At 40.6% G+C, this 16,708-nt stretch overlaps 1 protein-coding gene across 2 annotated transcripts in view; it reads right to left on the reverse strand.

Annotated features, from left to right (window-relative positions):
- lingo3a (leucine rich repeat and Ig domain containing 3a) overlaps nucleotides 1–16,708 on the reverse strand; it is a 35,500-nt gene that overhangs the window by 13,274 nt on the left and 5,518 nt on the right. The window contains exon 2 of one of the 2 annotated variants that reach the window (XM_026346489.1): nucleotides 9,204–9,285. The exons of the other annotated variant lie outside the window; for it this stretch is intronic. The gene's annotated coding sequence lies outside the window, so the exon portion shown is untranslated. The remainder of the gene's footprint in view (nucleotides 1–9,203; nucleotides 9,286–16,708) is intronic. 2 annotated transcript variants of the gene reach the window in all.

Consider the following 16,708-nt stretch of genomic DNA (forward strand, 5'->3'; position numbering starts at 1 on the left):
CAAACAGTTACATCATTCATTTGTGGGACTTTACTTCACTCTTACCTGCTCTCCAGCATTTTTTATTTAAACAGACGCTATTAGAGCACGAAACCCAGCAAATTAAGCTAATGGACCTTATGCAAACACTGTCCTTCTCTGCTAGTCAGAATAATAGATAGTGAAGCTTCCACATGTTTCAACATGAGGACATTAGGGCAGGATCAGGCAGAGGGCACAGCTGATGCTCAGCTAAATCTTACACATTAAACACGCACAAATTGCATTAATGTATGCATAAAGCTTCTCTAATAATCCAAAAAGTGTGTGTAAGAGAGATAAGGGATACACATAAACCCTGGTAGCAAAGTAGACAATAGATGTTTGTGCAAATGCAAACATGTACAGTAGTATGTCTGTCTTAGCTTACAAGTCCAAAATGTCAGATGTTCAGGGATAAGATTGGTGATGTTTTACAATTTGTTATAGTTAGTGTGTGTGTGTGTGCTATATATAGCAAGTAATTGAAGAATGAACCACAGTAGAACAGAAGGTGAGACTGCCACACTGATAATCTTGCTGCAGGTGTAGGGCACGGCTGACAAATGAGCAGGAAGTGTGTTTGAGAGTGTGTAGGTGTAGCCAAGTGCTCTCCAAAAAGGCACACAGGGCGAGTCATAACATCCACAACAGCTCCTCAAATGGCTGAGCACACACTGATTTGTGCCGTGCCCACTCATCACGCTTTACATAAGCCGACTCTGACGGTGGTATGTGCAAGAGCAACTCTGGGAGAAAACACATTTACAATGAGGGAAGCCACCGTCAGTGCCCATCAATCCGTGTAGGGTGACCCTGAAGCCCCATGGCAGTGCATGGTCTAGGGAACACACACACGCACACACACACTCGTATACACAGGCCATTATACACGCTCACCTGACAAGAGAGAAAGGTCCATGAGAGATAAAAAAAGACTGTGTTGCTTGCTTCTTTTTATGTCCATGTAACTTGCAGTCTGGTGATGGATTGTTAGTATTGGTTGAGCCATGCCAGAAGACAGGAGAGCTGGAAGTGCTGCATGGAGCATAAGCATCTGTACTGTGTGCATATATGAGTAGATACACACTGTATAGTGTGCATTTACATGTGTGTATTAGCATTTGACCACACAGGGGCTCATTCAGCAGCTTTGGGCACCGAGATGACAGGAGAAGTCACGAGAAGATGGATGAGGGGCATCATGTTCACCTTTTTTAATGTGCTTTTGTCCTTGGCCCCTGCACAATAACACATTATCAGTTAACTGATGCAGATATGTCGAAGATTTCCATTAAACCCCAGGACCACATGAAAATTTATGTGAAGCACTAAAGATAACTGCACTTCTGTCCTACGAAAAGCATGACCAGTGAAACCAAAGGGCACAAAAGCATGGTTAAGAATATGTCTTGCCATGTGCCATGAATGTTTAATAGGAGACAATTGTTTCAGGGCTTATGGACATAAAGGCTTCTATGACCAGGAGCTACATAATTTACAAGATTATGCTGCGTGGCCATGACCCACTGACATGAAGAATTTGTCACAACCTTTCCAGCTGCAATAGTCACCCATCCAAAGACATAAGGGAACCACAGCACTGATTAATCTAAACTTTTCCTCATTAATATATATACAGTTCTATGCTGCGTAGGTGCCCCTGAATGTAACCAGATCATCCTTTTACAGCAGAGAGGTACTGTTCTTGTGTTAACAACATTAACATTATAGGGCAGCATGCATGAAGAGTTTACAGCATCTCTTCTCCTTTTTTTTTTTTTTTTTTTAAACTAAAGAATAATGGGACCAGATCTCTTGACACAAGATTCCTGTACATGCTACACCTACGCTTTCGACCTTCACTGTCTTCTGTTAACACAGTGCCGTTTTGTTTGGTTTGAGGTTTGAGCTAAATCTGTAAAACTATTTCTACTTCATTTTTAGACCAGAGCTATGTACATATGTACAGTGCCAAGAAAAAGTGTGTGAGCCCTTTGAAATTTTATATTTTCTGCAATAATTTGTAATAAAATATGACCTGATTTTTATCTAAGTCAAGAGTATTAACAAAGAAACAGTGTTCCTTTACTTTTTTTTATGCATTTGGGAAAGTCTTAGGGATATCTGGACATCAGTCGATCGGCTTTATTCCACCAAAATAGCTCCAGTAGATATTTCAGGTTCCTTCCTAGAATAGTGAGAGCTACTATACAGCATTAACACCAAACAAGAGGCACAAGCATTATAGAAATCAATAGTCAACAACTAACATTTACATGACAAATAACAGAAATAAAACTGACAGCAATCAAGACGTAACACTTTTAATTATATACCTCTTCTCATAATAGAAATGTACTGTTTTATTAATGTTTCTTCATGGAAATCATTTAATAAGCATATTGAGAGGGGACAGTTGAGGCTGTAATGTCTTGCTGACTCACTGTGATGACAGGATCTGACCTGGATTTCCCTTTTATCCTTTTGCACTGAGGCATGTTCACAACTGAAGGTTAAAACAAATATTGGGGCTCCCACACAACCCGATGCCTCCAAACACCGTCAGTTTGCGTTAACACGAAGGAACTATGGCTCAAAAGAACATTAAGTTCGATGCCACTCTCTGAGGGCCCAAGGGCCATCACTGTAATGCAGGGTGACACATCTTCTCCCGGTCACACACTCAGTCGTGCCAGTCAAGGCTTTTACCACCCTCAGCAATATTGTTATTGTATCAACACATGACCTAACACACTTCCATTAGCGACGTTTTGTAACAGTATTCATTACTGTGATCCATCAATTTAGGCCTATTACATGGGTGGCAGACTTATTTATCCCGTGCTTGTTTATTTCAAGGTCTCATGAGACTTGAGAGCTCAGGCTGAAACTAATGATGATTAAAAATCCAATTATAGTAATAATAGTAATTATTCATTATTCATATTTGATATTTTAGCTCTCTCCTATAAGTTAACTATAATTTTTCAACTCATATGACACAAAACGCTCTCCAAATGACTCTGGAAATTTAATTTACGCGTGTTCAGGAGTGAATCTTTCTGAAAGCATCCAGTCTGTGCTGCTACATGTTAGTCAGGTTTCTCAAAGGGATAGGTAAACATTTCAGAAAATGGCCTTATTCATTTCTGAATGCTATCAAGTCAGTATTGTAAATATGAAGCTGGAGCCTGGCGATGGTTAACATAGCATAGCATAAATACTGGAAACAGGGAGAAATAGTTGGACTGGCTCTTTATAAAGGTAAAATAAACAGAAATAACAGAGTGAGCTGAACACAACTAGAAAAATTGTGAGGTGGTCGAAGTTGATTTTTTCACACTTTATGCTAAGCTAACCCTCTCCAGGCTCCAGCTTTGTGTTTAACAACCTGCAGCTGCGTATGTAGCAAGTGCATCTCTGGAAATGTCAAACTCTTCTTTTAAATCGCCCACTGTTTTCCACAGCCAATATTTTCCATTTTATGCCATCATCCACAGTTTAAAGTGTTTGCGTCATTCCCTTAAATGTCACTATGTCAGTGTGGTAGAAAACTACAAACAATGATGCCAATCTGGAGACATCTGGAACACCCGTGGTTCTGCGGGTGTCACGGTGGAACGACGGTGTCAGTCATCCGTCAGTATTTTCACACAGGACAGGCTGGAAAGGCTGTCACTGGCAGCTAGCCTATTAAATGGCCATCCTCTTTTTAAGTCCTTGTGATCAGAGTGTGTCAGTCAACCAGCAGTCCCCCCTCCCCAGGACAGACTCTCAGGCTACTTACACAACAGCACTAGCAATGAGAAGTGACAGACCACAAGGAAAGAAAGGCATAATTGGGGGAACTGGGACAACGAACGGATTGTTTGTGCTCAGTGAACAGATCAAAATGTTCATTTGTCCTTGTCTAAATCTTTTGGGGTTGTTTTTGAACAGAAGGAAAATATAAAAGAATGTGTTACTAGGCTGCTGCTTTAGCAATTACTGATAGGCTGATGGAATAAGACAATCCAGTTTGAAGGTGTCGGGGGCCATTTACCACAAGATTTGTGTCCTTGAAGTACCCTGATCAAATACACAATTTAATGATTCGGAAACGGCCATTACTACACTACTTGCTATAACTTCAGAGTAAATGGCTGGTCAACAACGTCTCCCCTTTGGTTGGTTTAATATGCATGGAACCTGTTCAAACTATTACTGTACACTATCCTCTTCTATTTCCATTACGCTGGTGAAATACAGAAGTGGAGCCAATTTACCAGAGAACATTGCTGTTGTTTTCACTCCTTTCAAATTAATTCAGACACAGCAGACCCCCACGGTTGTAATTTTGTACAAACAGTGACAATTCATCATCTGGCCTCAGTGTTTATGGCAAAATTAACAAATACTGGGGAATCTCAGCATAGTCTCTCCATACAAAAACAAGTAAGCAGCAATAAATCAATAAGGAAACCCCAGGCCAAAACAAAATTACCCCTCAGGAAATCAATTTCTAGCCCAGCATGAATAAAACACCTCAGGTCAAAGATTCATAGGAGTCATTTTCACCACCTCAAAAAAGAAAACATCCTAAATTTTCCTCCTTTTACACACTGTGACCCTTTATTTGAACAAATTTCCCCCATAAAGGCACTACTGCACCTGTTTATCTGTCTCACCAAAGCAGTTAGATACATGTCACAGAGACAAGGGCCAGAAAGACAAAGTCATCGAGAGATGGAGGTGAGTGTGATCAGTGTCCCTGCTGGCATCTATTTCCTGCCTGGCTGGCCTGTCTGCCACGTCTCCAGCCATCGCTTCAATCTCTTCGGATCTTTCCATGCCAACTGGCTCGACTCTCTGTCGCTCTCACACTCGCTGCCATATCCAGAGAGGCAGATATGGGGCATATTAGACCAGCATAACACATCACATGCTTATGGTTGTTTGCACTTCACATCATGCACGCACACACAATTTACACATGAAAACAGCTGAATGCACAGAGGCACAGAAATCGGCACGCACACACTCAAACCACTATCCTCAATCTGTGGAACGTGTTTGAATTGTATATTAAAAGGATAGTGTCTTGGGGACCTGACCTTTAGAAAAATCTTACTGTCCATGTCCAGATGGACAGCGGACAAAGATAAAGGTATAATGCAGGAAGGAAGAAATCGCCATTGCTACATATCCCTGTAAAGGACATCAATTCTCTTTCCTCGTCCTTTTTCACCCCTGAAGGTTGAGAGTCTTGTGGAAGCATCACAAGCCTAAATCTGCTGAAGCCTGCTCTAATCCTTTTTGAACTCCGCAGGCTCTCTGTGTCCTTCTCATTGGCTTCATTAAAAGGCTCCGTGTCCTTTCTACTTCACTTTCACTGCCTGCTCATCAACCAGGCCAATTACAACCTGTTATCCGGAGTCAATGAGTTTCTGAGAGGGGTCATACATGCGCTGCAGCTTCCTCTTCCTTCCAGAAGGAATATGAGAAATGTTATCTGATGTTCTTAATGTGCAAGAAGCAGTCCTATTCATGTACAGTACGAGTGAAACACCGGAGCAGCAACACTGTGTAACTTTATCCAGTGCAGGGAGCAAGCATGCAGATTAATTTCTCAAACTTTGTACATGATTGGTGGGGTTACAGTTTCAGGCAGCAATCTAACACTGCCCTCGAGGTCCCTTGAGAAAGAAGTCTGACTAACGGTGTGAGCCAGCGAGGGAGCAAGCGTAGCAGTGTGCAAATTGAAAGAAATCCTCAGGCCTGGCTGGCGGTACAGCTGGATTCACATCTATTCATAATTCATCACTTGACAGCAGCGGGGTGGAGAAAGTTCTGTCCGAGTAATAAACCAGGAAGAGACATAGTTGAAAGGCATTGATGGAATCAGGCCGATCGGTCTGTGTGTGGCTGGAGTTCCCAGGTGAGAAAGACACTTGTTATAAGCAGGGAGACAGATGGAGCAGATAGCTGGGAGTCTGCGCGTTTCACATCATATTAGATCTTACAGCTGTCCGTCCTCAGTGTTCAAGAGATAAGCTGACTGAGCCACTGCCTGTCTAACATAAACTGTCAAAAGCCCAATTAGACTGCTCCCAAGCACAGACAGCTAAGACTTTTATAAGTGAGACACTGGTTTTTCTCCAGGAGCTATTTAAACTTTTCTTCGCATGACCACATGAGAAGTAAAACTGACTTCTGGTGAATGCATTCACCTAACCAAATGGAAGACGAGCGCATAGCTGCAATAAATTATGATTAGTTCTCATCATTTGGGGAAAGTGGACAACACTTTGTTTTCTATGGAAACTATTTAATAAAGTTTCAGCTCATACTGTACATCTAGCAGACAGGAAACATTCATTTGGAGACATGTCATCTATCTACACTGTATATGGTTATGTTGTTATATTTGGTAAAGTCTTAAACTTCACATTGTATAGTGCCTAGAGGTGACTTTTGTTGTAATTTGAAGCTATATAAATAAACTAAATTGAAATGAATTTTGGGTTAAAGATTGACTCATTTTTTTGTCTGTTGACTTTACCCTCTAAATGCTAAAACTAAACGTAACCTACATTCACCAGCAGGTAGCATGTAGTAGAAACACATGTCCGATGCAGGCTACAATCATGTCATGTAAAAATCGATCTAAACAGTAAAGTTGTTGACCGGATAATCAAATCGAGCTGAATAAGGCTAATAAGCTCAGTCAAGCTCAGAAGAACTGTAGAGTAACATTGGTTTGCTATTGCAGTCTCATTGATTGACTGAGCCATAGTTGCTTTATTATTTTCATCTCTGTAGAGTCAGTAGGCAGAATGAGTGCTTCTCTGTAATATCTGAAGGAAGTCACTTTGTTCTGCATCTGTGACAAAAACTAAGAAGTAAATCAATTTAATTGTCATATCTCAAAACAGATTTGAAGCATAAATATAACTACAGCTGAAAATGTAGCAGGAGGAATCCTTTTAAACTCCTTTAGCAGGTTGCTACTGACATTTTCAAAAGGCCAGCTTCAAGATGATTGATGGGCACAGACACGATGAAAGAGAGACAACTCAGGGACCACACACACTCACTCAACTCGAATGAAATATGCAACATTACCAAAAGTGACTGAAAGTTAAAACAAAAGAACTCAAAAGAACAGAAAAGTTCACCTCAACACGTCTTCGAGTACATCTAAGGGGAGTCTGTAGAGGTGTTTCACCTTCAGAGCACATGTTAAACAAGTTCAGTGAAATGTCCCCGTGCTGACACAAACACAGCTTGTCTCATGACAACCCTGTGGAGGTGACTTTGGTTGTCAGGGGTGTTGGCTGGTCCTGCAACAAACTGGACACCTAAAGTAACGACACCACACTGACTGGAAGGTAAAGAAGAAAAAGTGAAAGTGAAGACGAGGATGGGGATGGGGAGGATGTGAGGAGGGATGAGAGCAAGGAGGATGAGTGTGGTACATTAGCATAAATGTTGGTCATGTCAGGAATGGAACAACTAACCCTGGGGTTTGTAGACGGCTGCCCTACCAAGTGAGTCACGATCAACTCTTCTCTTTAAACGAGAAGACTGATAACACTTCATCTGGGGAGACAGCTGACAGATGTTTTTTTTTATTATTTAACCTTTTAGAATTTTGTGGTTTTCTGCTTTTATTTGTCATAACATCTGATCTGATCTTCATCTAAGTCAAGAGTATTAAGAAATATAATATGCCTAAAATAATAACTCCAAAAGAATTGAGAACAACCATAAAATCATCATAGTGTTACTGGAAAAAGTATGTGAACCCTTGGACTCAGGTGTTGAGGGTGTGGACTAGAGCTACTACTACTGACAAACACCACTTGAACTGTTTGAGTTTGAACTGCACAAGAAGACTACACTTATGTGAGCATGCCTCGCCAAAAGGAGCTTTTTCAGAGGATCTTTCAGCGAATTGACGATGTACATAAAGCTGGAAAGCGTTACAAAGTGATGTCAAAGACTTCACCAGTCTACAGTTAGGAAAACAAATCTACAAATGGAGACATACTGTGACTGTGGCTACTCTACCAAGAAGTGGGTGGCCAGTCAAAATGACTCCAAGAGCACCACAAGTACTCATTAATGAGGTAAAGAAACAACCCTGAGTGTCAGCCAAAGATTTGAAGCCATCATTGGAACTGGCTAACATCCATGTTTATGAGTCTACAGTAGGTAAAACACTAAACAAACAGGCTGTCTATGGCAGGACACCACAAAGGAAGCTGCTGCTTACTAAAAAGAACATTGCTGAATGCCTGAAGTTTGCGAAAAAGCACATTGACACTCTACAGCAGTATTGACAAAATGTTCTGTGGACTGATGAAACTAAGATTGATCTATTTGGAGAAAACATGCAACACTACTTCTGGCATAAAAAGGTCACTGCATATCATAATAAAAACATCATCGTAAAGTATTTAGGAGGAAAAATCATGATTTGAGCCTGCTTTGCTGGCCGGGCCAGCTTGCAGTGATTGAGGGGAAGATGAATTCCCGAGTGTATCAAGAATTCTTTAGGATAATTTGAGGATGTCTGTACTTCAGCTGAAACTCTGTAGAAACTAAGTGATGCAACAGGACAATGACCAAAACAAACAACAGAATGGTTTCACTAAAACAAAATCCGCCTTTTGGAGTGGTCAAGTCAGAGCCCAGACCTCAACCCATAAAGATGCTTTGGAACAACTTGAAGAGAGTCACACATGAGACGTCCAAAGAATATGACAGAGCTAAAGCAGTTCTGCAGGAAGAATGGGTTAAAACTTCTGCTGAACAATGTGCAGGTCTGATCCACAGCTACAGGAAGCACCTGGTTCAGGTTATTGCTGCAAAGGGGGGGGTCATGCAGTTATTAATTGTAAGCGTTCATATACTTTTTCCACTAGCATTATGAGGTTTTTATGGTTGATCTCAATAATGAAATGAAAGAACAGATTTTTTTGTCTTGTATTATTTTAAGTACTTTATATTTGTTAATACTCTTGACTTATAGAAACATCAGATCAGATTTTATAACATATTAATGCAGAAAATCACATTTCTTGACACTGCATATATATATATAATATATATTTATATATGTATGTGTGTCTGTGTGTGTGTTTCTGTATTTACATCTGTATTAATGAAGTAAAAGTGCTTGACAATCACCATGTTACCTCCAGAGTAGAGTTCACTGCAACGTGTCCCTCAACAGCTCCTTGTGAGTGCTAATTACATTCTCGTCTCCTTGTATTGAGTCTGAAATAGAATAATATAAAGTAAAGCATTAGAGCCCTTCACAAGCAGAAATTTGAAACAGGCTCTTACTGTGCTTTTCTGCTGTGACACGATGCTGGCTGGCATTCCCAGCCTCTTCGCCCCTCTCATTTCCATCTGTCTTCACTGACTTTGAACTAAACTGCACACGCTCATGATTTTCACTGAACAGGAAGGAAACCTAGTGATGTGTTGTTATTGTGGATCATGTCAGTTCATGTAGTTCGGCTTGTTGAGTCGACAACATCTCAGCTGCTCAAAACTAACATCTGCTTCGAAGTAACTGTTCACAATCTCAGTTTCAGTTCTCAGACAATTTGTATGTCTTCTGTCTTATTATAGCTGCTCGTTTTCCATATCGTATTGGTTTCACTGTACATTAATTTGGAAGTTCATCTAGATAGTAAAATCTGAATGGCAACAAAGCAAAAACAAATACATTTCATCATTTCTGAATATGTCCTTAAGTTTGAACATCTTTTCTTTAAGTGCCTTTTCTTTTTTGTGTGTATGTCTGTGATAATGCTCCAGGTCAGTTCTGTTCCTTCAAAGATAAACTTTTCACAGTTTACACATAATTTACCTCTGGCAAGTAAGTATCTAAAAAACAAAAGCTCTCTATCTTCTGCCTTTCTTGAATTTCTATTATGGATACAACAAAGTATTAACAAGTGAAAAACAACAGCTAAACCATTTTTTAAAATAAATCCTACTGCACCTACTTATCTACATAGCTTTGTCATGTTGTTTTATTGCTCTTATCTGCCGCGTCTTTGTTCCATAAAATGCAAACAAAACATCAGAATGGTCGCTTTCATATTTTCAATCACACATCTGACATGAGCAAAGCAATCTTGCACCAAAATACAGTCCATGAGAAAATAGGCCACATTTGACATCAAAGTGTTTTTATTTCTAATCAAGGCAGAAAATAGCAATATCCACAAGTGTATCCCTGTGCGACATACATGCTGCCAGCATAGCGGCTGGTTTGGGATTACAGCATAATGGCACGCTGATGAAATGTACTGTGCCATCCAGTTCTGTCTATGTTATAGTCTCTTGTCCATATTTCGGCTGTGCCTGTTTGTATGGCCTACTTCACTGTCCCAACCTCTAATCCTGTGCCGTTGGGAACTGCCACACTGCCCAGTCCACTTCCCATCTCTCCTCCACTCAGCTTTAATCTCGCTGCAGTCAAGACAGCAAAAGCTCAGACAGTCAGACCCAGCATCGGCTCTAACAAATGTAAATCGTGAAGTGAGAAGTCTCTTTTTACTGCATATTACATGCAGCCTTCACAAGGCAATAAAAAGTAGTAAATATATACAAAGACAATCACACGTGTGTCTACATGTACATGTACGTGAGTCTAATAATGTGAGAATAGCGAGGGTTGGAATTCTAGTGTAATTATCCATGAGTGTTAATTACAAGACGAATTGTAAGGCAATTATAGGATCTTAAACAACAACTCTGGTACTTAATCTACTCTTGTGGCAAAGAGAAACAAAGAGAACCTCACTATGCAACACAACAGCTAATTGTTGATTAATCTTCAAACACACACTGAGTTCTCTGCATTCACAGAAATGAATACAAAATCACAAATGTGTTTCTTCTCCCCTGTTTTCCTTATTGTGCAGGTTGAATAATGAGGAGATGCTTGTCTGTTTATAACTATGACCTGAACTAGAGGAAGCAGTAGATGCTGTGAAAAATTAACTAATGCGACGTCGAGCTTCTCGTTAAAAGACGGCAAGAAGTCGAGCGTTTGAAGAGGGGAAGAGGTGGCAGATAAGACGAGCATGTGTGAAGGTGCTGACTATGTGGAAAAAAAAGTCAACAAAATAAGAACAGCGAAAACAAAGATGTTCTCAGACACATCAGACACAAGAAAGCCGATCACTATATAAATATATACAGAACTTTTTTTTAACCGAATGACAGAAACAGAAATCAGAGATGTGAAATGATTTCGAGAAAGTGATGAGGGATTATACATCCTGACAGAACCCTGCACTTCAGAGAAACAGACTGTATCTGCGTGTGTGTGTCATCGGATGCTTGGTTGACAGTCGCACTCTGTTATCTCTCTGGCGTAAATAACTCCAGAGAGATTCCATCACTGAAAGTGTTGCTGCTGCTGCTGCTGCTGTCCATGCTACGACTCTGACTAATATCAGCGTCTAAAAGGGAACATGCATGCTGACAGCACCATCGCCAATATGCACACATCAGTTCTTCTAACTGCACAAAACAATCCACAGACGCTAAGCTGAGGCTCTAAATTTGCAGCAAACCTTGCAATTGACACAAGTTGTCATCTCCTGTGTTGAAGGGTTAGTGAGAGAAAACAGAAGGAAGGTGGAGGAAGGAGGAGCAAGAACAGATTAAGGATGAGGAGAGGGAGGAGAGAGTGACTCAGCTGCTCTCCCTAAAGGCCTCCAGGAGAAGGGCAGGAAAAAGGGGATGAAGAGGCACCAAAGAGGAGGGGTGTTCATGCTCCCTCTGCTCTTAACAGAGTCATCTCAAATATTCAGTCTCGGAAATAAACGAGAAACCAAGACAGGGGACTCAAATGACTGTTCAGGGGGAAATTCACCCCAAAGCAAAAAAACTGATGTCCACAGTGCCAGAGCAGGAAATGAGCAATCGGTGTCCTTAAAGGGGATCCCACACCACGCCATCTTACCAAGCAAGTCTGAGGCAGATGACAACATCATGGCATATGAGTCTGGTATAAAAGGGGCCTCTTCAAAGTCTCTAGGTATAGCTGTGGGCACCGAGTAATTGGGCACTGCCTGCACATTAAACATAAATATGTTCTGCCATCACACGGGAACTCAGCACTGGATGTACTGGGATGAAACAGCATGCTGGATGGAGACAGAACCGCACACTGAGCCGCACAAGAAAAAAAACAAAAACAAAGTCTTGTCCATGCAAACAGACACAACCACAGCTATAGCCTTATGTACAAATAATTCGCAGGCTCTTTTGAAACTGTTTACTCCGACATGAAAACGCTGCCTTCCCCACGCCGAGAGAGTGAAGACATCCATCGAGAGTGGTTCTGATGAGATGTTTTAATGTGAGACACAAGCGGGAGGAAGAAGGAGGGTGAAAAGAAAATTCTTTGAAAGAAAGCTGTGGGAGTACACTGTTAAGGACGGAGGAAAGGGAACGCAGGCGGGGTGTCTTTGAAAGAGATGAGTCGGGTTCTGACTGTGTGCTGTCATATGTCTTATGGACGCGGGCCTGATTCTATGATCAATGTTTGAGGAAAAAAAGATGAATACCCCTAACCAGTGACAGGCGTGTGAAGACGGCTGTAGCACCAGCTCCATGCAATACCGTTTGCACTGATGTCCAGACGCAGCTTGTCTGCTTTACCTCAGTGTGGCACACAGCACAGATCAGAAAGTACACCTGTCAAACCGAGGGAATGTGACAGGAGGGCATTAAATAGACACAGACATGTTTATGCACTTATGCATGGACACGGTGGCATGCAGAGATATTCATAGACACACAGATCCGCAGATTGTGATCTATACTGACGAACATAACCCTTTACTTCTCAGAAACAGCATGCAGCTCGCCTCCACATATAAAAACGGACCGGGCACACAGAGTGTTCCATGCTATTTTATGAGCAGAGTATAGACAGAAGAGAAACTTGCCACAGCTGTGAGTCAGTTCAAAGCACAGATCCTCTGCAGACTACTTCTGATCAAACAGCTCTGACAAGCAAACCAAAACCGTATGTTCCCGAAGAGAGACAGGGAGAGAGGAGGATGAGAGGAAGAAGGTGAAGGAGGAAGAGGAGCCACAGTCTGTTAAGTACAATCTCGTCACACCCATCTGTCACGGTTACACGTGGACACATACAGCTGCAGATTTATTACTTCAAATGATAAAGAAACAAAACAAGGGAGATATTTTCTTTCTTACTTTGACATGCTTTCAAGTGACAGGCTGGGAAAAAGCTTTTGCCTAAAAATATATTACCATCCCCTCTGAGGCTCACACTCGAACACTACACGCTTAAACACATGCATGCACAACTAAAATACTGAATAGTCCTGCAGTATACTACCAAATATGTTCCAACAGATTTTGTTTATTACATTTACATTTAGTCATTTGGCCGACACTTTTATCTAAAGTGACTTCCAAGAGAGGTAATAGGCAAAGGCAAGTGTAAGGAGGTCTTGCCTAAAGACTTTATTAGCTCATTTGTAAACCCTATTTAGCCTGTTTCAATAAGAACTGGTATAAGTATAGCATAACATGTTAGTAGATTTCTAAGTTTAATCACTATCCAAAGCTGAACAGTATTTTTAGAAACTGCATGAAATATTCAGGCTGAAAACACTTCTGTTTCTCATCAAGCTAAAAGGTCATTTGAAAATATCAACTCAGCTCAAATGAACAGCTCTATAATGAAGAAATGATGTATGATTTTTTGTCAGCTGGCAGATGGTCTTAACACCTTGAAGATCCAAGCTCAGAAACACTAATGAACACGGTGAGTACAACAGGATATGTCTGACCTTGCTGCGACCTCCACGTCATTAAGATGTAAATTAAGAAGGAATAAAATGTAATCCCTCTGGTAATCAAGTTCTCAGATGATGATTCAAAGACATTTAGTGAGCAGCAGTTGGCTAATAGTAGTTAAGTAGCTACTGTGCATGTCGGCCTGTCAGCTAGTGTTGCATTTAATGGAGATTTGTTACAGTAAATGAAACGCTGCAGCAACTGTGCAACAGTAGCAGCATGTGTGATGTTTACTGCAGGGACTTTTTTGCTTCAAGGAAATTTGACATTGTTTAAAACAGAGATTCTGCTGTTGGCTGATCAACAAAACCCAGGTCCACTCGCTGACACTCTCTCTGGTCCCACAGCCCACTACCACTGCACCACATTAGCGCCCCTTTTGCTGTTCTGCTCCTCTGTTTGAGTCTTTTAGTGAATTTCAAAGCATAGCTCTGTTTCTCTCTTCTGTCGGTTATGATATATTTATGACCTCTGTCTATTTATGACTTTCTGTTTGTCTTTAGTTTTTTTCTAAATTCATATATCATCCTATTTTTGTGGCACCAACCAACCAAAGCAAATTCCTTGTATGCAGAAACCTGCTTGGTTATAAACTTATTTCTGATTCTGACTCATACAACCCTGATGTATGTATGGTAAATATAATATGTAACTGCAGGCAACATGCCATTAATGTAGCATTAAGTAGAGATGCTATGATCAAAGCTTATTTTGATGTGAAGCCTTTAATACTGTGTATCTGCCAGGAGTCTTGTCCAATACATATATTTAACCAAATGTTGATTCGTGTCTGGTTCATTAAAATAACAGCTGCTTATGTGACTTTTTATGTAACTAATCCAAATAGCTCAAATCAATTGATAATCTCAAATTACAGAGTTTAAATAAATGAAAGTGACCAGTACCCGCATCTCTACTCTCTACTGACCTCCACTTCACGAAAACAATTTGATCAACTAATTATCCGATTTATCTTCAACAGCTGAAAAGAAGATAAAAGTTGGCTGTAGTTCTAACAGTGTGGTCCACGGAGCAGAAAGGAGAGGAGCATCGTTGGATTTTGTGCTGTCATGCAAAGAGGCATGAACCTTTAATGTTCATTTACACTGACACTTCACTGGGATGCTTAAAATAGGTTCAGTGGGTTCAAAGACCAATTTCTTAATGAGGATGAGTGGAGGAAGAGTGAGGGAAGCAGACAATACTTAGGAGAGCTCCAAAAGCAAAAACACAGATGTAGATCAGATGCGCAGGTGCACTTATTTTTTGCACAACTAATCACATTAATCTTGATCTAAATGCAACATCATCACCCCTCAATCGGCCGGCTGAACGCTTGAGAGCTCAGCTGAGTCGAACACACTGTTAACTGTTGTGGCCGACAGGAGCCATTTGAAGAATGATTAATTAATCTAGTGCTTAATACCCTTGCACAGTGTTAAGTGTGTTGGACCACAACACGTAAAGTTCTCATTAGAGTTAAAGTCATTAGTTGGTTCAGAACTGAGGGGACAGTGTGACAAAAAAAAAAATACTGCTTTTCATTATGAAGTGCTCAAAAATCCATTAAAAAAGGCTGGATGAGTGTGTGTACGTGTGTGTGCATGAAGGTGCAGCTACAGGCTTTAGAATTTAATTAGGTATTTCAATCTAATCATGATGTTTTTTTTTTTTGTTTTTTTTTTGTCTAAATGTCACAGAGACCCACAGCGTTTCGGGGAAGATGAAGTGCATCCACCATAGATAATGGTGTATGTGTGTGTGTTTGCACTTCACCCCGTGGAATCAGTCTCACAACAAAAACACACACATTTCGCAAGTTAATCTAAACTTGCTCATAATTACATAATTGAAGAGAGCAGATTAAAGAGCTTCAGTATCTTGTGCGCAGGGGCCATGGAGAGATGTGTGTAACTTGAGTCAACCCCCGGGGCACGGCAGGCTCGACAGAGCCGTTCAAGATACAGTAAGCCACGTCTGCCTGGCTCAGCTGCTACAAATGTGGGTAATAACAAGGCTGATACCCTCTGAAGCTAAAATAATTATACTTCTATAATCAATTGTTCTGCACAAAGTAGAAAGTCTACTTGGTGATAGAAGTTTCCTTTGAATTTCTTCCATTTGAATTTGTCTACAAGTGATATTTCCTCAATTATTTCTCTTATGCAATTTGTTTTTAAAGGTACGTCCCATATTTATTGCAAAATGCACTCAGTGGTGTGAGCGTTATGGGTGAAATCGATAAAAGTCTAGTTTAAAAATTCTTCAGTAAGCTCTTTTAACATCTTAATTGCTCGGCATCTCTCACAGTCGGGCTACTTTTTCATGTGAAAGAGGAAAACATTTCTCAAAACAGTCTGAAGTCTGAAAAGAGTCTTTAAGATTATGCTGTGTGTATGAAAACCTGCTGCCCTTTTTTTTTTTTTATTTAAAGTACTGATGAGAGCTAAGGTTATATCTAACAAAATCATATAATATGGATTTGCTGCTGAAGCTGCTATGCTTTCACCATGGGCTGTTTTGCTATGGCCAGTACTGTACTGTACAGGGAGTGCAGAATTATTAGGCAAATGAGTATTTTGACCACATCATCCTCTTTACGCATGTTGTCTTACTCCAAGCTGTATAGGCTCGAAAGCCTACTACCAATTAAGCATATTAGGTGATTTGCATCTCTGTAATGAGAAGGGGTTGGTCTAATGACATCAACACCCTATATCAGGTGTGCATAATTATTAGGCAACTTCCTTTTCTTTGGCAAAATGGGTCAAAAGAAGGACTTGACAGGCTCCGAAAAGTCAAAAATAGTGAGATATCTTGCAGAGGGATGCAGCACTCT

Source organism: Anabas testudineus, chromosome 4 (assembly GCF_900324465.2).
Source record: "Anabas testudineus chromosome 4, fAnaTes1.2, whole genome shotgun sequence".
NCBI lineage: Eukaryota > Metazoa > Chordata > Actinopteri > Anabantiformes > Anabantidae > Anabas > Anabas testudineus.